We start from the raw sequence: 25633 nt of genomic DNA on the forward strand, positions 1-25633 counted from the left end.
GGCTTCTTCTAATGAGCAGACATTTCCTTATGAGACGTGCACCTCCAGAACTCAAGCACTGGTCCGTTAATGGCCCAACAACGGCCTCTGCCACGACATCGACGTCAACGGGGCTTATCTTCAGCCAGGACAGAAGTCCCGTCTTTGTTCCCACACCCTCCATCACACCACAGACCTGTGTGTTTATAGAGGATGGGCCTGAAGAACTTTCTCAAAAGAAAGCACACTCAGAGCCCCTTTTGAGAGTCCTAAGACCTCTGCTGAGCCATTCTTATCATCAATATACTTTCCAGCTAAGCCACAACTAAAAGCTACTATTCCCTCTTTTGGTAATAAAGTCCTATTCACCCGTGCTACAGCCTCATCTTAAATGGCTTCGGGACTTTCGTATGTTTAATTTAATATATCCAATGAGTAATATGAATATTCTGGACCATCACTTCTACTTCAAAACCCAAAGAGGAAGAATTAAGAGTCAGCCAATCAATAGTGAGGTTTCCCATTATCATTTAAGGCTCTTGCTAGGCAGTAAAGAGGCTCCATGGTGATGGCCCCTAAAAGCTCCTTACGGCGTCTTTGCCTCTTTAGGCCGCAAAATCAAAGCATGAGTCAGAGGTGTGGGTTTTTTAATGTTCCCTCTTGAGTGATGGAGTTCAAGCCAGGGTCTGACTGGGTGCGTGGGGTGAAGGAACGGCAGTCCCAGGCATGGCGCTGGACGTGAGGGTGTACACTCAGGGCCTTCTGCCCTCCTCCTCGGAGTGTGACTCCTGGGGAACCAGGGGGTACGGAAGGGTGGATACCAAAATGTGCTCCCGGCTATCCATGCAGCTCTTGGCTACGTGAGGGCCAAGTTCACATGTGGAGAGAGTCCTGATTCACTTGACATCAGCCACCTGTGGATGAGTCAGCTTTTGGTCAGAAACCAAACTGAGAATGGGAGGTGAAAGCCTCACTGACATCTTTTGAAGGCCAGTGGAACTTTAGAAGAACCAGTGCTTTATCTACGGGGTTGTAAATCCAAAGTAACTTTCACGGAAAAAAAAAAAAATGTGTGTATATATATATATATATATATATATATATATATATATAAAAATATATAAATATATATATGCACTCCATAGAGAGCTATTGGAAACACAATGTCACTATGATGCAGAATTGGGGCTACCAATTCTCAGCTGGCCAGAAACCAGATAGAGTTTGAACTCACCCATGACTTCTAAAGTGTCAGAATATTAGAGGACAGGCCTCCTGAGGTGTTGAGATGGTACTCTTCAAAGAGATTCACATAAAGCAAACAGTGGCCCTCAAAATTCTACGACCACCTGGTGCTCCATCGGATGCCTCAATCAGGAGCTCCAATGGGAACAGTGCAAAAGTTAAATAGTTTACAAAGGCTTTTACGAACACTGTAAGGCAGCTAAGTCCACTTTATAGATGAGAAAACTGAGGCTCAGAGAAATTAAGTGGCTCACCCAACACAGAGCTAATGAGTGGCAGGACTGGGACCAAAGTCCAAGGTTGTCTGGCTACTCCCAATTCCTCTGTTCCTCCCCTAAGTCTGATCTTAGCTTCACAGCCCCCCTTGCCACCTTGCTTTGCTTATATAAGGTTGCCAACCCCCTAGTCAGGGTCACCAGTCTGGATGCATCTTGATCAGCCCTAGTGCTGGCTTCAAAAACAAATGTAGCAGAAACTATTGGTGCCCTTCCCACATGCTGTCCCCCACCCTGGAGGTCACTTACAGCTGGGGTGGACACGCTTTCCAGTCTCAAACACAAACACCTCAGTCTCTCTGCCTTGGGGCTTTCTCTGTCCACAGGGCAGAGCGGGGCAGGCTAGAAGTACAGGAAAGTTAATGTACCTAAAAGCAACCCTGAACCAATGAAGGACACGAGCTGGCCCTCAGTGAAACACGTGTGAAGTATGTTCTACAGTCTCTAAGGGGGGGTAGGAGTGGGCAGAATGATTGAGCCCCGATTGCTCATGGCAGAAGGACTGAGCCCCGATTGCTCACGGCAATAATATGCTCATTACAACATCTTTTACTGGATTTACCTCCTCCCCATGCTCTCTGGGATCACCTCCCAAATAAACTAGTTGCACCCAAACCTTTGTCTCAGGGTCTGCTAGCAAGGAAACCCAAACTGTAAAGACAAACATTTAGCACTATTAGCAATGTAAGCCTGGCTTCGGGGTTCACAGCTAACTATAACCTAATACTAGTATTCTGCCTGGATTAATTTGTTACCAGGATGTTATGTACAGTTTGCAGCATGCTTCAAACGGTAGGCGATTCTCGTAAAGCCGCAGCCTTGCCAAAGAGATGGTCACACAAGCAAACCCTGCGGGCACTTGGTTCTAACTCCTGATTCTGCCCTTCTGTTTGTATATCCTTCAGCAAGTTATTGACTCTCAGTGATGAGCAGCTCCTCATGTGAGCAATGAGGACAATGATTCCTACACATCACCATAGGATTGTAAGAAAAAAATAGGGCAGTTGTAACAACACTTAGCATACAGCCTAGGTTGATAAAAGTTCATGGTTATCATTGTTAACAGAACTAACTAGAAGCCTATGTGATGTGGAGAAATGTTAAAGAGGGAAAAACTCTCTAATGGTAAGATACAAGGTAACAAAATTTCCCCCTACTGTTTCATCTATCCTCTAAACCACCTTTAATTAGCCAGGCGTAATTCAAATGCTTTAGCAAACTAACTCCTTTGCCGGTGTGGGTGATACCACCCTAAAAGTTATGGGTGATACTCAGCACCACTCTCCATAAGTCAATGCCACAGGCACCTTGGCTGACCTTGGCAACTTTCAAAGCACAAAGCCATACTCTAATGCACTTGAGCCTTGATCTCTGGCGATCTAGGGGAAGTGGGCAGAGGGAATAACTAGGGACCCACATAAGATAAATGAGCTCTTGTAAGGTGCCACATACCAATTCATGCGCTCGAAGGAAGAGATGAATGGTGCCTTGAAAGAGCTGATTTACTGTCTAAGGAGAAAGTCTCCTATAGATCTTCATTAAGAATGCTAACTTCCCAAGGTTGATTTGCAAGAGTGGCTACTGTGCGGGACAAAAGACAAAAAAAAAAAAAAAAAAAGTTTGCAAATGTCAAGGTCTTACAGAACCAATAACAGAGATGGTTTATTAAAACTCCTATTTGTTCAGGATACCTTAAATTTGAGGAGGAGGATTATGGAAGGGGGAGTCTGATTAGTTCAAAATCAAGGGGGACTTGTATATAAAGCATGGTCTTCCAAAACATATCCACAGCAGATAGAAAACATTTTTACCATCAACACTATACCAAAATATAATATAACCTTCTTTAACGATTCAGAACATACCTGAGTTTTATGGTATAGGGTTAATTTCTCAACACTTCAAAATTTCCTTGTCTTTAGAAGAGTGGTAACAACAATGAATTGTTAATAATTAAATGAAATAATGTACATAACATCACTAAGTAAATGATGTTATATAAATATTTTTAAGTCAGGGTTATTATTATGACTGTCATCATGAATTCACTAAATACTATTTAACATATATAGAGAAGGTATGGGAAATTGAAATAACTTAACCCTATCACATACATTTGAACTTATTTTTGAACTGCTGATCAATTTCTTGTGAATTTTCTCATAAATACAGAAAACTAGATGCAAGAAGGAGAGAAATAAATAATTCTACTTCTCTCATTTTGATATTCCCAATAATTGTCAGAGTTCCCTATAAAGGATTTAGAAGGCTTGTTTTGCCACAGAAACATAATACAAATATCTCTTGAATAAATAGATTTTTTAAGTTAATTTATTAGAGTATGATCCCACTTATATTTAAAAATGCATAGAAGGAAGAAAGGGAGGAACAAATGAAAAAAAGGGGGCAGAATTAATTTTAATATTCATCTATGGTTTTCTTTTCTTTTTTTTTTTAAGATTTTATTTATCTGACAGAGAGAGACATAGCGAGAGAGGGAAGACAAGCAGGGGGAGCGGGAGAGGGAGAAGCAGGCTCCCCACCGAGCAGGAAGCCTGATATGGGGTTCGATCCCAGGACCCTGAGATCATGACCTGAGCGGAAGGCAGATGCTTAACCAACTGAGCCACCCAGGTGCCCCCATCTATGGTTTTCTATACTAGAGATAATATTACCTGTTTACTATAAGAAATAAGTTATTTTTAATATCAGCACATTTTATATGAAAAAAACTTTAAATAGAAGTAAGCAATTAGGAGGGAGAAAAATTCACTCTTTCATTTCTATCTTATAAAGTATCTACTGAGATGAAAGAAGGAACTTGGTAGGACTCCTTTAATAAGGAGATTTCAAGGCCGTTACCACTCACTAATTCATGCCTGCCCTCCTCACCCTGCAAAGTTTATGATCCACCTTGAAACAATGACATTTATAACAAAAACAGCGGCAATATTTAAAAAGGGGAAAAAATTAGTATCTGGGAAGGTGGAAATCTGGCCCATGTGGTGGCCCTTTACTAGCCTCTAGGTAGCTTTCTGCTCTTGGTGTCACGGCAGTTAACCAAAGGCCCTAGAAGGGCATATGGGCTTTCACAAGCAGACTCTTGCCTTCCCCTTGGGCTCCACGCTGAACCAGCCACAAGAGCTGGAACATACCCTGTGATCTTACGTGTGCTACCCTTCCTCCCTCCTCCCCACAATAGCCCTTTGTGCCTCATAGCTCCCACTCAGCCTCCCCAGCTAAGCCAGGGGAAACTTCTTTCAGGGACAGCCCTGAAGACTGCATGTAAGTCGGTCACAGAACAAGCTTTATGACTCCCTTTTCTGTCTCTTTGCTGGGTAGTGAGCTCCTCGATGACAGGAGCATGCCTAACACAGCACATGGCACAGAGAAGGTGGGACAACAATCCTGTGGTTACAGGATATTTCACACCATCCTGAAATATACAAACGACACAGAAAAGCTTAGTTTCGAAGTCCAAGAATGAATAATGTTTTGGCGATGAGTCTGTGAATACCCATAAAGGCCAAGCCTTGAGATGTATTTTTTTTGAAACCCTTTACACTGTCACTAGGGAGGAAGCCACATTTTCAAGAAGACCAATATTTCAAGCCTGTTCTAGCTACAGAGGGCGCTCCTCACTGTGCACCAGGGCGCCCCTCAGAAGAACAAATCATCTCTTATCGGTACCCTATCAAAAGTTCGTCCAAAAATCCTAACTTTTACAATTCAAGGCATAACTTCAGCCCCATCAAATGTGGCTCAAACGCATCTTCTCAAAGACAAGATCTGTGCCTCCCCTTCTTACACCCGAGGCACCTACCGCAGCGCCTGGTCCATCAGAGGCGCCCAAAGGTTATCAGAACCAAACCAACCTGCCCTCCCACTGGATCGTGTGGGATCGTGTGGGATCCTATGGATCCTGTGGGACCAGAAACACACCTCCTTCCTTCTCAGTTTCCAGTGCAAATGGCAGCCCCCTGGCTCACTCTCCTTTTCTCACCTCCCCACCCCACTGGAGACAACAAATCCTTCTAAAAACTCTGGAGTACCCTATCTCCATCCCTGCACCGGAGTCATAATGGAGTGTGGCATTTCCCAAACCATTCCATGAAAAGTTCGTTCTCAGGTCGCGTGGGAGACAGAAGAATCCCTCCGCCTTATGCATCACGTGTCGGCATCCCGTGTCCCCATCTCGTCACTCCCGGAGCAGGTAACGCTGCCTGGGTACAGCCTCCCCAGCGGCTCGGCAAACTCTCTGGGCTGGCTGAGAGTGCACGTGTTTCCAACTGGAGGAGGGCTGGGAAGAGACCTAGGGCAGAGCTTCTGTAAGGGCATTTAGCCCTGGACTTCTGCATCTGCACGACGCCTTCCCCTCCTAAGCTGCCTTTTTCCTTTAAGACACCTCACATCTGGGAGGAAAAAAGATGAGAGACAAAATGAAAGCTGAAAGATAATATAACGAATAGTGTTTAAAGTGGAGAAAACGGCCAGGTCCCCAAGCCATCCTTCTCTCCATCTACTTCTCTCATCAGCTCTGCCCCCTATCATCAATCTCTATTCACTTTTCCCTAACATGGAATAATATTTATTGAGAGCGTATTGAGAGCCGGTCGCCTTGCATCCATTACCTCACTTAATCCCCTCAGGTATCACGCTGGTCCCTGCCTGAAGGAGCAGTAACAGGCTGAGGGCAATGAAGTCACTTGTCCAAGGTCACACAGCTGCAGAGTGATAGGGCTGGGCTACCTGGCCATAACTCTGATGTTTCTTCCATGGCACGCCCTCCCTCACCTCTCACAGGAAATACTTAGGAACATCTTCACAGTCCTGTCCAGAGAGGTGAGAGAAAGAAAGCACTGGAGAATCACGAAGAGTAAAGGACTGACTGAAGACAAAGCAATCCCTTACTCTTCCTTTAGGGGTAGATTTGAGGGCTCTATAAATGCAAAATGGTTGCTTCTCTACCTCATGCCTCAAACGGATACCATCTTTCATATTTTAATGTGCATCTTCCTAAGGAACCCTCCTAGATGTTACTTCTCCATCATCTTCACCACAGATACGCAGGATGGCTGGGGCAGGTTAGAGACTGTCATCTTTGGAGAAATTAAAAGAGAATTCTCAGGCATGGAGAAGTTAAGTGACTTGCCCACCATCACGCAGGGAGGGACCAAGGGAGAGAAGCCAAGTCCCTTGACCCCCTTGATCTTTTCTCATTTTACTTATTAGCCAGTACGACTCTCTCGGATCTGTCCCTCCCAGCAGCCTTCCATGTTCCTCAGCAAGAGCTGCCAATTTTTCTTTCCTAGATGAGCAATGCACCTTCCAAGGGTATCAAAACAAACAGTTGAAAGAGCGCTGGCCTTTGAGCCAGAATAAAATCTAGGGGGCTCAAGTCCCAGGCATTTACTGGTTGTGAAACCCTGGGCAGGATTCACAAGCACTTCGGTTTCAGGTTCCTCATCTGCAATTTGGAGGTAACAATACCTGCCCTCTCTACCTCACAGAGTTGTCAGAAAAATCAAATGAGAGAATGGATGTGAAGAGTCCCTTATAAAACTGCAAATACTGTACAAATATAAAGGATTATTATTTTTGGATTCAATAGACTTTCTCAATTGAAAGAAGCCCTGTGTAGCTGGATGGTCAAGTTATGTTATAAATAACCAAGAAAAATGTTCTGGTTCCTGAAACAATTTTACCAGCCTGCTCGCTCCCATGAAAGGACACTGGTTGTAAAATGAATTAAATCAGCACTCTTTGCTATCTTCAGGACATAAATTGTTACTAGCTGAGGATAGGTAGGGGAATGGCTATTTTCAAAGGCATACAGACCTCAGACTATAAAAAGCTGACCTTCCCTAGTCTAGAACACAGGGCACGGGGCAGGATGGAAAAACAAAGGGGTTTGCCTGCTGGTTTTACAAGAATTATCCAACATGGACTGCCTTATCTCCAACAATGGTTGAAAGAGCTCACATGCTAAACTCAGCTTCTTGTTAAATATTTCAAGGATGCTAATGGAACCAAAAGATCAACTCCGTTATGCATCAACAGGCTGGCTTTATCCTAAAACCAATTATAAATAAACTTCTAAATACAGCCTGCTTTAAATATGCATTTAAAAAAAAACATCCAATCTTCATGCCATCCGTCACCACCACACATCTGACTCATCTAAAACCCACTGTCTTCAGGGACCCAGTCCTGTGCCTCTGTGACCATTTGCCTTCAGAATCATAGCTAGTACAGCATTATTTCTAATAACTTCTAAAGGTTCCTTTCTCTTTAGGAAGCAGAAATTCACTGCCAAACACACTGCTTCCATTCACAAGATTATTTATGGCACTGATAATTGAATTCCGGTCACATGACTAAGGAAGACTGGGTTCAGAGGAAAAAGAACCTAACCATAATTTCTAGAGAGATCCATAAATTACTGCTTTTCTCCCCTGGAGGTTGAAGTCCTTGGAGCTCTATGGATTCTTCCCCAGCATTTATGCTAAGTTTGGAATCATCATAGAAATTCCTTTCTCTGCACTCAGTGACGAAGCTCCTAAGGTAAATCCTTTGAAATTACCCTTTGCATCAACCCCTAGGAACCCCTAGGGGGTGCAAAGGAAATCCCCCTTTTTCAAGGATCACATGTTGCTGTCTCCAGTAGAGCACACCGATCCTAAGGAGTATAGCAGCTTAGAATTAAGGGTATATGAACCTACTCCAGTGTTCTCTTTCCCCCACAAAAGCACACATCACATCCATACCCATACAAACACAGGACTGTGGGTATGGTGGCCGTAGAGAGGTGGATTCTCTTATGCCTTCTCAGATTAGATCCGCAGGGTACTTCCTTCATTTCTTTAAGCAACCTACAAAAAAAATCTTTCCTAAATAAGCAACTCCTCCTCCTCCCAAATCCAATATTCAATGTTTTAACAAAGATGGGGCTTTAATGATTCAATGTAGCCTGCATTACAGATAACATTTATCTCTTATTATCCTTTGGCTCAACCAGAGAAGAAATGTCACTATAGTTACTTTCAAAATATTTTCAAATTATGCTTAAAATAAAAATACAACGAATAATGTCAGTCTAGAAAGAACATCAAACTTTTTTTTTTTTTCTTCTAAGAAATGGCCTCTTAAATATATCACATTTCCATGTGCTTGGCTTCCTATTTCAAGTAGATGGGTTAAACAGCATCATCCTATTGTAATACTTTCAGCCTAGAATAAATTTAGCATTTTAGAATTTTTCCACAGTCCCTTTTATTTAACATCTCAGAGAACATAATAAACAGTATTTGATAAAAGATTGGGAATAAAAGAAATTGAGAGAGTAAATAGATCTTCCAATGTTATACGGCCAATCTGGTATCCATTCAAAGGCTTAGACTAAGTATGAGCTCAGGTAGCCACATGTGCGTGTGCCTGCGCACCCCCCCCCCCACACACACACCCTAGAGCAAAGGCAAACGCTGTGTTAGTAGCTGAGGCATTATTTTCTGTAAACTTTCTGTCCTTTTCTATTTAGGAAATAATTCTCTCTCTCTCTCTTTTTTTTTAAGTGAAACTGAAACAGAGTCCAGTAGCTATTTAAAACAAACAAACAAGCAAACAAAGTCTGCTTCTTTAGAAGCTTATCAAGACCAAACACCTTTGCGGGTGCACCATCACTGATGTTGGCACAGCGTGGTGATAAGTGTCCAGCCGTTAGAAAGGCAGTGATATTAATTTTTGCTCAGCTCAGACCATCTTCTGAAGTTCCAAAGTAAAGAAGTAATACTTCCCATTACACTCAGCGAAGAACATCATTTTGCAGGAGAGTTCCAACATTACTTTGTCATTTAGATGCAGAAAGGGGTTGGAGAGCAGCAGGGGAAGGGGAGCATATTCCCAGGTAAGAGTTCAGGTGAGGTTACAGTCCTAAACATACAGAAATCCTACACTGGCTGGAGTATAGGGAAAATGCCAAATGCTACAGTCAGGCTGTAAGCTACTTTCACGGACCATTTAGTAGACTAGCAAGCTGGGTTTTTGGGGCTACCCTAGCAATGCACGTCTTAGCCATAATTTGCCCAAGATCCCTACAGCTCCATGGAGGTCATCTTTAGTTTTACTATCTCCCCACATTTACAGGCGTTCCTCCTCCCCCAGGCAGGGGAAAGGAAATTCTGATAGATTGCTATGGATCAGAGTGACCATGAACCTGTCCAAATGCCACCTACATTTTCGGTCCTTCAGGGAGACAAGTGTGAACTTACTCATTCACTTATTCTCTGTTGTGTCATGGATGCCTTTGGGAACCTGATGAAAGCTACAGCTGATGATATCCAGAAGCTGTAGTCAGACAGTTCTCTCTGCATAAGGATCCCCAGGGTAGCCCTGTGGGGCCGGACAAAGAGGCCAACATAGTACCTACTGGTACTCAGTAAAACTCGGGATTGCCTGGCCAATGCTAGCTGTTACCAAGCCAAGATAAACAGCGAACATCTAAGAGTACATGGCAGGGGCAGTGGGAAAGTCTTCCTGTATATGCCACAGACAGATCACAGTATAATTGGAGATGGCATAAGTAACATTACTTTTATTCAAACCCCAAAGAGGAAAGCCAATTTTTGCTGTTAAAATTCAATCAAGAAAAAAACTGGTTTAGTCAACTAATTTGACTAGACGAACAATTATCTAGGAGTTACTATGTGCAAGAAGCCAAGATTTGTGGAGAATACCGAAGAATCACGAGACTGTTTCTACCCACTGGAAATTCAGAGCCAACTTGGGAAGAGTAAAGACCAAGAGGTTATTAACATCCCAAGCCATGTTTTTTTAAACCTTTTGGTTTCTCCAGTAAGTAATATAACATCTAATAAATATCTGTTGACCACTGAACACTACTAAATACACAAATACCTAAAACACAAGGCAGAAAAAGAATACTGCGGAGCCAACCACAAAGTAGGTAAGGTAATTGCACTGGAAAGCATGGACCCCTTTCCAAAAGGGAAAGCTGGGGAGTCTGCAGAGACCTCAGGAAGAAACAGCATTTACAATGCAGACTGAGGTTTCCTTTAAACGGAGAAGTGAGGGTAAGAAGAAGGGTATTCCTGGAGGGACTGAAAGACCACCATGTGAAAAGTGTCCTGGAAACAAACAGCAAATAATCAAATTGACTGGAACACAGAACAGATTAGGGGACAGGGACGGGGGAAATACATATTTAGAATCTCTATTCTGTGCTTGTTACACAGTTGGAAAAACCAGGCTTCAGACTGTCTATGTTGCTTTTTAAGCTTGCAGCAGCAGGGGAAAAAAAAAAAAAACTTGTAGTATTTATCTAGAAGCCATCCAGATCCACTAAAATTACTTTTTTTTTTTCTTTCAGGAGGAATCAACTCAATTTTGTAATTAAACAGAGTCAGGGCTAAGTTTAATAAGTTGCTATTTTATCCATTCAGGCTTCCCATGAACAGAGGCCCAATAGGAGGAGCAAAAGATTCACAGGTCTGTTCTTTGTTTTATGTAGCCACATCTTGTCTCCAATGAAATTATGATAAGACAGACTTTGTTTTCTAAACAAGCTCGGGGCCTTCCATAAGCAGAGGAAGCAAGTCTTGCTGCAAAAAAAGGAAAATGCTGATAATTGGGGGAAAGAAAAATATTTAACAGTCATTCATAATTAAGCTTTCAAAAACCTGTGATCAAAGCTATAAGCTTATAGGAAAACACCAAGACTGTGACAGGGCTGATATGAAAGAGACATGTAACCTCCATCCCAAAGGCATGAAACAGTCCTAGGATAACACAAGCATAATGTCATTTTAAAGAAATATACCAGGAGAAGTTTTCATTAATTATCTTCAAGAATCATATCCACCGAAAATGCTAGTGTCCATAATCTCCATATATCTCCAATTTGGGAAGCTAAAACTTAAGATTCCTTAAAGGGATCTCAAAAAAAAAATTTTTTTTAAGGCTCACCCAGCTGTATATTTAGTTTGAGTTTATGTTATAAATAATGTGCTTTTATTTTTATATAATCTTTCTTCAACATAAAAATAAAAGTGCAATTTACTTCGGTATTTTTTGTGTCAAAAACTATTATCGCTTCATCTCTCTCTCTCGAAATATACCCATAATATACATGTACACACAGAGACAGAGCACTTGAGCAGAAGTAGAAGTACCTGAAATCAGTTTGCTACAGAACAATAATATAAATATAACTCAATTCTTGAATTCAACAAAAGCACTAATCGTTACAGGTCTTGCAGTTGGCATTTGCATGATTGGTTACGACCTTACATGTATCAGTATGAGTTCACTCCACAGGTTTGTAAGACTGTTGAAGCCCCGGTATTTAACATAAATGTATTTGTCAAACTTGGCTTAAACGTGTATACATAAGGTAACACAAGAGTCTTTTAGTAAAAAGCCCTGATAATGTTCCTCTGATCATAGCCCAGACCCATTAATACTTCCATAGTTTTTTGTCTGATCTATCACATAAATCAAAGGTATCAATGGGCATGAAATCTTCATACCTTATTAACTTTACATTAAAATCTGTGTATGTGGAGAGCATCCAATATTGGAATTTAAAATAACCTTTAAGATTTGAGCTAGGGGGTTTTCCAGGCACACCCAGAAATCTACTGGAGATAAAGATAAGCTATGACATGCTTTTGAAAGACTGGAGGTAGAGGAAATAAAATTAAAAGAAAACGAAAAGGATCATAACACCTAAAACCTGCAAATGTTTTAATGGGAAATAACACCATTTCTGGCTTACAGAAATAACAAGATTAATAATTGCAGATTTGTCCCTTCCACTGAGATCCTTTTTCAAATTATTTCACAGGAATACATGAAGGATTGATTTTAAAACCCATGTAAAATTCTTAGAGACAATGCAGACTGACTTAATTATAATCAATAAAATCTACAGACGTTGATGCAACCCAGCAGAAACATCGCTACCAAAAAGCATGGCATAAAAATCACTCCATGGCTCCCTTTGTACGCAACAGTGATATGACCTTAATAAATATTTCATTCCTTTCAGCGAATAACCAAGCATCAAGATGGCAAATTTTAATAGCAAGGAAATAATAACATAATGACTCTTCTAAGAACACGCCTCATTTAGATCAAAGCAAACTTATTCTAACTTCTACTCGTCGTTCCCAAAATACCCTCCAGATCCGTTTGTCATCCTACACGAGCATACACTTACCCTTCCTTTCCACATACAGATGGATGCATTGCCTAAACAGGTTTTACTGGGGACTTTGCTCCCTATAGCAACATTTGAAAAGTCATATGGGAAAAGACGTAAGTTCGAGTACATTTTCTTTCCATCCTCACACAAAGAAGTGCTGAACAAATACTCTTTGATTAATTGACTGTAGGGGACAGCCAACGGTCAGGTCCAGCAACAGCCTGTAGAGAGACTGTCAGGTTTCTTTTGTGAGTTGTAATGCGCAGCTAAGAGCTCATATCCTACAAATAGTTTGGATTGTTTCTTTGTTAAGTGCATTATTTACCCACATTTAAGTCCATCTGTTGTTCTGCGTCTCACTTGCCCAAAGTAGGTGAATCCTCCGATGGAGGGGAAAGAGACTGCATTTGGAACACAGACAGAGTTGGGTTCAGAGGTCAACTCCAAAATGTACGGTCATACCCCTGGCCAGTCACTATCACTACAGTGCTCAGAGTTTTGGTATCCTCGTCAGGGCAACGGGGTCACAATACGTAATTTATGAAATTGCTATGAGGATGAAGGAACAAGTTGGATGCATCTGGCACAACCCCTCTCACGCTATGGGTCCATACTGAATGGAAACACACGATATTTTCCCATACAAACAACTCCCCTGTCCTCCTTGTCTCTAAAAGAGTCCCTCGTTACAACTCCCCTCTAAAGTAGACTGTGATACGGAATCTGGACAATATTTTATTTTTAATGCTACATAGATTATTTAGGGTAGTGGATTAGTTCACATATCTATTTACCTCCTTCAATAATTCATAAAGATTGTCTCGGCATAGTTTCCCTAATAAAAAACAGTTTAGCCTTTTACCTTCTAGCTTATGGTTACTGAAATATTTAATTATCCCAGCATTATGAGAGATTTTGCTAACTTGCTGGGCCTGACAAAGTGATTATATATTGGAATTGTATGAATGTTGTAAAGGTCTCCATGCTTCTGGGGTACTCAGTAGGTGGCCAATTCACTCTACCATACCTTCCTATATCAAGGAGTAACCCTTCAGATTAGATTATCTAGAGTTGTTGTTTTGATTTTGTTTGGGTTTTGTTTTTTTCCGCATTTTTTTTTAATTAACATCTAGATCATGAAAACTCAAATTTATAACCCTAAGAAGAAATGATCAGGATCAAACTGGCAGAAATATTTTGTCCCAATTTATATACATGTGGTGGATGCAGAATTTGTCAAGGACAGTAAAGAGTAACTAATTAGTGATAAGCTGCAAAAAGGTATAAGCAAAAAATTTTACGGGTGAGTCGACTGGCTGGAATCAAACAGATATGGTTTTCCTTTAGTGCATGCTTCCCTATGAATAAGAGTTCTTCAAACTTCTATAATTCTTGAGTTTAATTAACTAAAATATATACGTGGCTTGGTAGCAGTTCAACTCTACACATACATATAAAACATGCTTTTAATCAGCGTGAAATGGCTGCTTTTTGTAAAGCATTTTGGAAGAGTCTCCCAGTGTTTGAGGAGTTAAATATACAGATAAATTAAAGAGACAGAAAAGATTTCCTTCCAATAAACGTTATTAAAATCAGAGGCAAATGACTTAAAAACAGATTTACTGTAGAGTAAAAGTACTTTAAAAAAAAAAATGTAGCTTATCCATAAATTTTAAAAAAGGAAAATATGTATGGGTTAACTTAGATATTTTATTGTAATGTAGTAATACAGAAATAAATTAAGTGGTATGTTCTTTTCTAACTTTTCTACTAAAACTCTAAATAAACTTCTCCAAGAATTAAATAAATTCATTTAATGTTGCTTTGCCAGTTTGTTCATCATTAGCAATGACTTATCCCATATAATGCAAAGGCATTTTACTAAAAAATAAAGCACTGGCCTTCCCCCAAGTGATACTTTTCCTTTATAATGGTCAAATCTGGAGATTTTGATATGTACTGGAGGTCGCAGGGTCTCCAGGCCCTACCTCTGGGTTTCCTGTTGAGTTCATTTCTGTGGCAGGCCCGGTTCCCTGGCAAATACCACAGCCATTCCCACCTCCTCATCACTGCCCACCACAGGGACTAGAAAGGTGCCTAGTCATTTCTCTGAACTTCCTTGCAGCAGGTGATCCAGTTTTAACCAGTGAATCCTAAAGAGATGCCACCTGTGTAGTTTCTGGAAAAGTTCTTCCTTCTCTGATAAATGGAACAAATTAGGTTAGCGTGAACTAGCTCCTCCATCCTCCTGCCTTAAACATACACATGGCAACCGTAACATGACAAGAATTACAAACTGTAAGTCAACAAATAAACATGTCAGGACAGAAAAATGTAAAGTGCCTGGATTCTTACTGGTATGAGTGAGCAGAAGAACCACTGCTAACTACCACCTCTGGCCCACCACTGGGTAAGAAACATTAATTTTTATTTCAACTACTGGTTTTTGCTTCTTGCAGCCAACAGCCTTCTCGGAACCCGGCTGCCATTATTTAAAACATTCTTTAATTCATAGCAAAATCTGGCTTTCCGGATTCTTTAAAAAAAAAAGAAGAACTGGGACATTGGGCCCAGGTTGTCACATAACACCCAACACCGACCGCCTGGAGCTAAGGGGCCTTTCAAGAGGACTCACTGGCTTTCAATGGGACATGGGTTCTCTCTGTCCAGAGACCACTTCGCTCCTTTAGTTAGCTGTTGGCTGCTTCAGCCATCTGAATGTGAGATCCTACACGCTGCATACATAAATATATACCATGCACTACAAAAACAAAGTACTATTACAACCAACAAAATATTTATTTTTTTTGCCTCCTAGAATCCAGATACCTGGCATAGACAGTCATAGTCAGACTATACATTTTCTTTTCCTGCCTACAAACTTTTTCAGTAGGCACACCATTTTTGCTTTTGCTTTCCTAACACACTTATACAGAGAGGAGGAAAGATACTATGTCACCAGAGGGCTGTATATTACTGGTCAGGGCTAAAGACAATATGATAGTGATAATGATGGTAATAATACCCACTATTTACTGAGATTTTTATGAGAGTCTAGGCAGTGTGCTAAGTGCTTTGCAAATTCCTTGCCACTTAATCTTGAAAAGAAGATATCAGGCAAGTACTAGTAACTTTATTTTAAAAATAAAGAAAGTGAGTCTCAGAGAAAGTAACCGTTCCAAAATCACACAGCTAAGAAGCAGTGGAAGGAAAAATTGAATCTCAGTCTTTCTGACTCTAAGACATACTATTTAACCACAGGTTATATTGCATCACAAAGAAATCCAAAAATATCTGACTTTTTTGAGAAATATTCAGTAAGATTTTTCAGAGTCTACATCTCACTCCTATGTAACTACATCCTAACATGAACATTATGTCAAATATTTGATTTTTAATACCCACTAGTATAAGTCTTGATTCCGGTATAGGATTTTTTTTTTCAAGAGGCACTTCCTTCTTAAGTGTAACTGACCTGGTACAGTAAATTCTCAAGATTCAAAAGTGACTCATTTCCAAAGCTCCACACATTAGCAGCTGGTATTATTCAATCTGAGATTTAAATTTATAATGTACTCTTGATAATGTACTCCCAATACATTTTTCCCTTCTCTATCTCTTGAATGACACAAGATAAAAGATCTTTAAGGTATAAATATTTTATACAAACTTTCACTCTGTTTTTCCTCAGCCATTTTCCATTTGCAAACACTAGACATCATGCAAAAAAAAAAAAAGGTTGAAAGAGTTTTATAGATTATGCGGGGGGCGGGGGGCGCTGAGAACTGCTTATCCATTCTGCTGTGGCAGCAGACACCACAGAGATTAGCCCAACGGCCCTTACTGGCTAATCAGAATGTTCCACCCTAAATGGGGTTTGATTCAAAGTCCTATTTTTCCATGGGGCAGAGAGTGGGCTGGAAGGGAACTAATTCCCAGCATCATCTACAGTGATAAACTAAGTTTGGGCAGGGCACTGGGGGTGCCAGTGGAACCCCGGTACTGAGATACCTCATCCAGCAGGAAGGGTCAGGACACAGCCATGCAGAGGGACAGAATCTTACCAGAAATCAGACCTTCACAAGGCATGTGGCTTCTGGCAAATCTTTTATTAAGTCCAAGCCTCTCTCTTCACATTGGTAAAATGAAGAGGTCCACCCATCAAAGGTTTTCAAACGATCTGCCTAGATCCCCCCAGGGCCTTGCTACTCAAATTAGGGTCAGTGTATGTTGAACACCTCAGGGGTTTATTAAAAATGCAGAGTCTTAGGCCCCACCCCAGACCTACAGAATCATAATCTCCTTATAAGGGGTTTCCTAGGTGATTCCTTGCCCTAGGGATCAATTCCAGCTGGGTGCTGCTTTAAGAAGAAAGGATAGATGGGCCAAGCTAACAGGGATCCAGGACCCCCACACTTTTTTACTTTTCTTATATATGTGTGTATATATATATATATGTGTGTGTGTGTATGTGTATGTATGTGTATATATATATATTTAGCTTTCCCATGAATTTGGTTCTGAAGATCCCTATTTAAAGAAAATCTGGGGGTGCCTGGGTGGCTCAGTCAGTTAAGCGTCTGACTCTTGATTTCAGCTCAGGTCATGATCTCAGGGTCGTGAGATCAAGCCCTGTACTGGGCTCCGCACTGGGCATGGAGCCTGCTAAGAATTCTCTCTCTCCCTCTCCCTCTACCCCTCCCCACCCCACTTACACTCTCTCTCAAAAAAAAAAAAAAAAGAAAAAAAAGGAAAGAAAATCAGAAACCACTGGATAAAGCGATCTATAAGGTCCTTCATAACTACAGCTGCCCATGATTTCTACAAATTTGCAAATGTACTCACATTTACCTATAAATTGTAACTAATCTCCTTATATACAGACACATAATTTGATCTTTTCCTAAAGATATCATTAAGAACATGAGTTACACGAAAGTATTCTATTACTGCTAACACCCCAAAAAATTACTTGGGAATATTAGTATACGGGATATGTGTGTGTGCACACATATAAAAAAATAAATATGGGGGCGCCTGGGTGGCTCAGTCATTAAGCATCTGCCTTCAGCTCAGGTCATGGTCCCAGGGTCCTGGGATCGAGTCCCACATCGGGCTCCCTGCTCAGCGGGAAGCCTGCTTCTCCCTCTGCCACTCCCCCTGCTTGTGTTCCCTCTCTCGCTGTGTCTTTCTGTCAAATAAATAAAATCTTTAAAATAAAATAAAATAAAATAAATATGGATATGTAAGTAAATATATATTCATATATGGACACCTGTATATGTATTTATATATGCATACACACATGTACTATATATTTCTATATATGCATATATATACACATATATATGTACTATCAATATTTATTTTTATATTGCACACACATACACATATACATATGTGTATATCTGTAGAGAGGATCTCAAGCGACTAACCATCTCCATCTCATATCTACTCTACTTTGACAGTATCTCCATGTCTTCGCTCACTGTTCGAGCTGCCTGCTAACCACCTCTTGTTCGTTTCCACTTTCCACACGCAAACAGCTGCCCATTATGACTTTATTTGCTGCTCTGGAATGAAAAATCAGACTTGGATAAGAGTTAGGCTTCACTGATGGTCTTTTCCGAGCATAAGATCACGCGCTTTAGTGCTTGAACTAGATAAAATCTACTTTGGACGACTGGAGGCTGGCTGTGCTTTTTTTTTTTTTCTTCCCCTAGTTATCAGATGTCTTCCCAAATATAAAAACAGAAAAACAAAGCCATAGGTATACGAAGTCTGACTGTAAGTGACTTTAAGAAAAAGATGTATTTTATTTTCTCAGTTCTCCTCATCTCATGCCAATCTACCCTCTGCAAACAGATTGTGATCATCTTTGTGAAAGTGCCTAAAAAGTCTGGAAAATGTGAGCTGGTGCTGCATCATGCTGACAACCATCAGGGGAACTGGAGGGTAAAGAGAATGGGAGAGCACTCCTAGGCCTGCATGCTCTGCTCAGGCTTAATCCCCTGTCACGGGCCGCTAAAGCAGTCCTAAAGCTGGGCTAAGCTAGGAAGGTGGAGGCCAGTGCAGTTATAATCTGTTCTGACCTCCAGGGAGGCGAGGCTTAAACCCCCAGATGTTCATTCCTCCTTCCACATGCTCAGCGGGCACCTTTGGAGAATATGCAACTCCTAATTCGTCTCTGCCTATGAGACAGGACACTCTCTAGATCACACAAGAAGGCATTCCCATGGCTGAAACTATCAAGAGGATGCTTCAAAACCCCATTTCAAAGTTGGATGACACTTCAGAGTGGTTTCTCAAAATGTAGCATGCATCAGAATCACCCGAAGTACTTGTTAAACAACAGATTGCTGGGCCCCACCCCCAGAATTTCGGATTTACTAGGTCTCAGAAGGGACTAGACATCCTCTCTTCTAGCAAGTTGTCAAGTGATGCTGGGGCCACTGGACTTGCGACCACACTTGGAGACCCACTAATCCAGGTCCAGCCTTTATTTTAAAGAGGAGCCAGCAAGGGACCAGGAGGGTGTAGTGATCTGGCCAAGGCACTGAGTGGACAAGGGAAGAGAGGACTCCAGTCACTCTCCCCTATCTCACAGTTCAGGACGCTTCCCATCAAAGAACGAGGCTCACACGGATCCGATGAAAGGTATGCCAAGAATGTCTCTATCTATAAACAAAGATCCTTGGTGTCTTAGACGTATGTAGCCTTTGGAAATTTCATCTACATTATCTCATTGGAGTCTCATAACAGCCTAATGAGGTAGGCGGAGCAAAGATTAACATCCCTATTTTAGAGATTAGGAAATTGAGATGCAGAGTTGTTAAACGGTAGATCCAAAGCCACCAAGTTCAGCAAGTGCCTGAAAGGATCACCACTACGCAGGGTGGGGTCTGGGGCCCTACAGGGTGGACGTCGCAGGAAGCCCGTTAGCAGGGCAGAATCTCAGGCTGCACCACAGACCTGCTGAGTCCCAATCTGCAGCTTAACAGAATCCTCAGCTGATTCATATGCATTCATATGGTTCTTGGTACAGAGAGGCCTGGAAACCAGGTCAACTAATTCCAAAATCGATGCTTTCTCTCCCCTCCTTCTCTCTCTCTCTGAAAAGTACCGCTCAGTGTCATAGTCTGACTTGTTTTCCAACATAACCTAATTAAGAAGTTAACTCTTACCAGGTAACTCTTACCAGATAAGAAGTTAACTCTCACCAGGTAAAGGGCACTTGCTGTGTTTGCCCTTAAAAAAATATACTAAACCAGGTTAAATTACCTGATAACCAGTCTAGGTAATTCCTCTGTAGTCAATTTCTTGACTGATGTATAGACCCCTATGAAATGAATCCTCTGAGAAGAAGATGGAAAAAAAACGAGACAGTGATCAATGGATTCAATTAGTTACAGTATAATTCTACCAAGATGAAAAAAGATCAAGATGCAATGCATCTACTCCGGGGTGGCTAAAATACTTTACCCAGAAAGTACACCATTTCTTTCCCACATTCTTCAACTCTTAAGTTCAGAAAAGCACAATACAGCTGCTCCTAAGACACCTGGGAAAATAACCACACTAAATGCAAGGCTCCTCACAACTGGAAGTATTTAAATACTGTTTTAATGACCTAGGCAAGATGACAACTGCCTTTCTTCACATACAGGAAGTGTTTTACAGACCAGTTTCTCTAATGATGGCAAATAAACCTCTCTCGCGACATACAGTCAACCAAGAAGTAACTCAGTGGTTACCGTAAGACCACAGTTTTGAAACATGTATGCAGGTTTTTCCTTCAACTTTTCAAATCAATTCTTTCGATTGAGATTCTTTGTTGAACAGAAACCAGAATGCTGATACAGTGCACCTGTGAAAAGCTGCTTGCTTCAGCATGGCAAAATGTAAATTCAAATGGTTTTTTAAAAAAATATATCAATCCTAGGCATTCAAATGAGTCAATATAAATACAAACACACAAGGGTTTTGGTTTGGTTTGGTTTTGGTTTTGTTTGGTTTTTGGTAATTTCAGAGTTGCTTTGTGCAAACACATAATTAGTTAATCAGGGTAGTAAGAATCCAATCATTAAAATTAATGCTCAGGGCACACAAACAACCATTTATAATAGCTGAGTAGGTCAGCATATTAAATAACACTGCTGCACTGTAAAAATTATTATTTTAGAAAGACGCGAATCTATTAAAAGGAAGGTTTCTTCCCTAGTTTAAAAATCATGTGATGAATTAATAAAGTTGATCAAGTGATTAATAGAATCCACAATCTTAATCTTATTATTTCCAAAGATGAAAAGGCTTTTCTGCCAAGAGCCAATTGTCTCCATTTGCTTAAGAACAATAAAATCTGATTGACTGTGATCTACCTACTCTCTCTGAGATAATTTGGCATGGGCATACCTTTAATTCTCCTTGTATTTCTTTATAAGATACAAAAAGCTGTTAGTGGTTTATCCCTCTGAAACCTGGGGATTCGTGTAAATAACTTTTAACAGTGGGATCGCACGTAACAATTTACAGAGCACTGTGGCATAATGCAATTCAAAGTTGTTCTTGATTTAAAATGTTTAAAGTCCAACCACAGTGTCAGTCTGCCCAGAGAAATCTCTTATAAAAGTTTTCACACTCTGTTGGGTTAAGAGACAGTGGGTATTAATCCTATGGCTTCTACGCCAAACTTCCTTTTTGTGGTCAGCAGAGAAGCTATGTGGTTGGTCTGAAGGAGTCCAAAGTCTTTTTTCTGTGTTAAAACAAGGGAAAGTGGGCCGGTTACAGAGTAAAAGAAAAACCACAGCCAGCTCACCCTGCTGTAGCTTTTCCCTTAAATGTGGCCTAGAGCTATTCTGCTTTCCAAAAAAAGGTTTAATTTAAACCATACACAGTGCTTCAGGCTGCCACGTTTCCAAACTCAACATTCCTTTCTAATCTGTGCACTTCAGAACCAACATACTCTGTTTCCAATGGTACTCAGATGAGCTTTAATAAATAAAATATCACTGCCCATCCATTACTTAATTTGATAATAATAATACGCCCTTTTTTTTTCCCCCTTCCTCTATTGCCATTATTCTAAGTGCTTATTCAAGTGTGTGGAACTGTTGTAAACAGCACCTCTAAAAAAAAATCAGTTCTGTTCTCTTTGGGGAGTGAGGGGAAGGAAAAGGGGAACTGCAAAGTGAGGGAACTTCTGAGTGTTAGCAAGGGGTCCAGGGTTCAAGAAAACTGCTGCTCTGTGAAAAGGCTGCAGGTGCCCCAAATAACGTATTTTCTTTATATTAAAAAATAAAAACTTTGCTTATTCCTTGGAGGTGATACTGGGTTCTGGCCTGTTTTTCAAGACATCCCCAGGAAAGACCACAGTCACACCAGCTCACGGCTGCAAAACAGCCACATGACCAGTACGGGTCTCTCTGGTCGTCGGCCTGGCTGTGCCGATCCCCACGTTGGCCAGAGCGAGCAGAATGAATACACCACAGTCGGGGCGCTTTACGTTTTTGCCTCCGTGTATTCACTTGTATGTTCATTAAGAACTCCAGTCCCAGCGGGGAGGCCGGCACACGGTTTTCCATGTGAGCCACCATGCTCTATTATACATGACACTTGTCAATTAAAGAGGAAACCCTTTTAAAGCAAACTGAAGTTAAGCTGGTACTTTCTTCAACATCTGATTTACCGCTGCTGTTATCGTCCAAAAGGAAGTTTGTTTTAGAACAATGATAGCAGTAGTAATCCTCCTATTTCAGTAGTGAGGGATTTAAACACATTCAGGGCACTGGGGACCAGTCAAAAGGTTTCTTTCAACAGAACTATGTATTTTCAGTAGGAAAAGGAAGGTCTTACTGATGGGATAACTGCCAAGATTGGACAATTTTTCAGCCTAACAGTTTAGAGAGTATCATTTTAAACTACCTGGTATAATACAAATGTGGCACAATAGATCAATGCAATGAATTCTCTATAGTCAGTAAAATGCTCTCCCAAATAATGGAATCCATTAATAATGATTACTGCCCCTGTGCCTTTGCCACAAAAGTAATGCCCAATGCTACATCTCAATAGTCTCTAATAAATACCTACAAGTCCCACAATAAGCACATAATCACAACATGGCAAATAAGCGCAGATTCCAGGGAGAGTGCAAATTAAAAAGCCATTATGTTCAAAACTTATTTTACCTTGTAAAATACACTTTCCTGATCCGTGAAATGGGGCCTCGGGGACATGATCTCGTAGGTCCCTTCCAGCTCTATGAGTCCATGAGGGTTTAAAGTTTTCTCAAGGGTTTTCATTCTTAATGCACCCACTTTAGGATTCCTACCAGCACACCAATACCAATTAATGCTAATAAGGGGCCATGAAACTTTTGCAATGAAACTTTAATTTGGATTGACCTGGAGGGAAAAGAAAATGTAGGAAAGAAGATTTCAGCTTTAGATTTTGAAAGTCAAACATGACTTGTTTCCTGAAAAAACTGAAAGCAGCAAATTTGGACTGCTGAAACATACAATTTCCTGGAAATGCAGGAAACTCAGTGTCTAGCATGTATGGACATTCATAAGAAAGTAAACCTTTAAATAGATCTTTAAACTCTTAAAAAGAAAACTTCAGGGGGACCTGGGTGGCTCAGTCAGTTAAGCATCCCGGTTATTTGATTTCGGCTCAGGTCATGATCTCATGATCTTATTGAGCCCCGTCAGGCTCCGTTCTCAGCGGGGAGTCTGGTGGGATTCTCCTCTCCCTCTCTCTCTCCCTCTGAGTGCTTGCTCACTCTCTCACTCGCACACGAGCTCTCGCTCTCTAAAAAATAAACAACTAAATCTTGAAAAAAAAAAAAACCCTCAAAGCTCAGAAATATATTTCAACTATGTCCTAGCTATTAACAATAATTAATATTCATTGTTTATTCTATGACCAACATGATAAATCCTTTGTGTTTATTACTTTCCTTTACTCCTTATAACATGCTACAATGATCCCCAGGTTACAAATGAGAAAACTGAGGCTTATGGAGAGTTAAGTAACCTCTTCAAGGTGAGAACTGATACGGAACCAAGAGACAACTAAGCCCCAAGTAGTGGAACCCCAGAACCTAAGCTCCTAGCCACAAAGTAAGCACAGCCTCTTGTTACACTGTACTGTATCCATATGAAAATCTGGGGAAACCAGGTTGCTCTCTTCAAACATCCTTTACTTTTGTGTGATGCTGACTACACTTCAAGCCCCAAAGGTCAGGCCTCAGATTGGCTTACATGCAGATTATTTCTATGCTACAGATCTTTAATTTGCTCTATTTGTGTGCTTTTAATTCCTCAATCCACAGGAGTAACCAACAGCCTGAGTTGAAATGGAAAGATTCTCCTTAGCTTGGGAGTCAACTCTCCAACTGTCTCCTGCTCTTTTTTCACCAACTTCCAAAATGCCCTTGACTAAAGGGAGAACAGGTAACTAGGGCCTGTGGGTAAACTCCTGTTAGGAAGCTCTTTTCCTCTCATCAGATGTAAAAGCCAGCTTTTACAGAGATGGCCTTCCCAAAGCTGACCAGTAAGGGCCACACTTTGAAAGACCTGGACTGCGTATGTAGACAAACAATTTACTGGAGGCTCTGAGGACAAGAGTAGCCAGCGACTCCTAAAAGAATAAACTAAGCACTCACCTAGAGTCTTTGGAACTTTGCATGTCTAAAAAGACAGGAAGATCTAGGAGCTATTTTTAGTATATCAAAAGCTCAAATAGAAACTATACACTTACTCGTGAAACAACTGCACAAGCTTGCTAAAACCTCAACCAACTCATTACACAAAAACTATTTCATGCTCTTACTACTGATGGCTTGTTTGTATCTCTGAGCTCAGTTACAGATGTCTATTTGCTTTAAAAATAGGAAAACAAATTAATTATTAACCAATGCAGTTTGTCTAGGAGACACAACTCTTCAAAACAGGGAATCAAAAATAATAGTTGAGGTTCTGGGTGATAGAAAGAATTGGAAGTGGGAGAATTAAAATTGCAGTCAAAGGCGACTCCAGCTCATCTGAATCTTAGATTTAGATCCTTACAATAACAACAAACCAAAAGGTCACATTATAAAGGTATAACTATAAGGAATCATAAACGCTTACAGACCATGCAGGCAAATGATTGAAGCAGGCTGCTAATACAACATAATGTTAACAGAGAATGGTGGGGATGATGGCAAACTAGAAAGCCCCCCAGATTCCATCTCAAAGCATTCAGATTCAAATGTCTGAAAACACTGTGCAGGCAGCGTTCAACTCAGAGAACACCAACTTACCAACCCTGAGCTCAACACACCCATCTCACCCATCAGGTAACTTGTTTTCAGAGAAGTAAAGTGACTTGCCTAAAAGTACTGCCTGAGTTCACTCCCCACCTTAAACAAGTACAGCAGGACTGGAAAGAACGTTTCCTGATGCCCATTCTTGGGTGCATTTACTGAACAAACCCAGCGCTTACATGGGGCTCTCCCCTCTGGAAAGAGCAGGGCTTGAAAGGCAAATGATTTAAGATACCTGCCCTCACTCTCCTTAGAGTAGGAGACACAGACCAGGAAACAAACATTACAATACAGCATGAACACCCACAATGATTCTCTGTTCTCATAACTGCAATGAAGGTACAGAGGACATGACCAGAAGCCACGTTAGAGGATGCAGTCCTCAAATTCTAGTGTCCAATCTTTGCAGGTATGCACTACGGGATGCTAATGCTCCTGGACTTCATAATTATATCTTTAAAGAAATATATTCTACAAAAGGGGGGGGAAGGCCTCAGATCATGACACTCTAGGAAAGTCTTAGCCTAAGAAAACTTTAATGGCCCGGTTATAAATCTTCCAAAATGAGAATCTGTAATAGAAATACTGACAGACCTTTAATTATGG

General features: G+C 40.9%; 1 protein-coding gene across 15 annotated transcripts in view; it reads right to left on the reverse strand.

Moving 5' to 3' along the window:
- NFIA (nuclear factor I A) overlaps positions 1-25633 on the reverse strand; it is a 367960-nt gene that overhangs the window by 273167 nt on the left and 69160 nt on the right. The gene's annotated exons all lie outside the window — the stretch shown is intronic.

Source organism: Halichoerus grypus, chromosome 5 (assembly GCF_964656455.1).
Source record: "Halichoerus grypus chromosome 5, mHalGry1.hap1.1, whole genome shotgun sequence".
Classification (NCBI taxonomy): Eukaryota; Metazoa; Chordata; class Mammalia; order Carnivora; family Phocidae; genus Halichoerus; species Halichoerus grypus.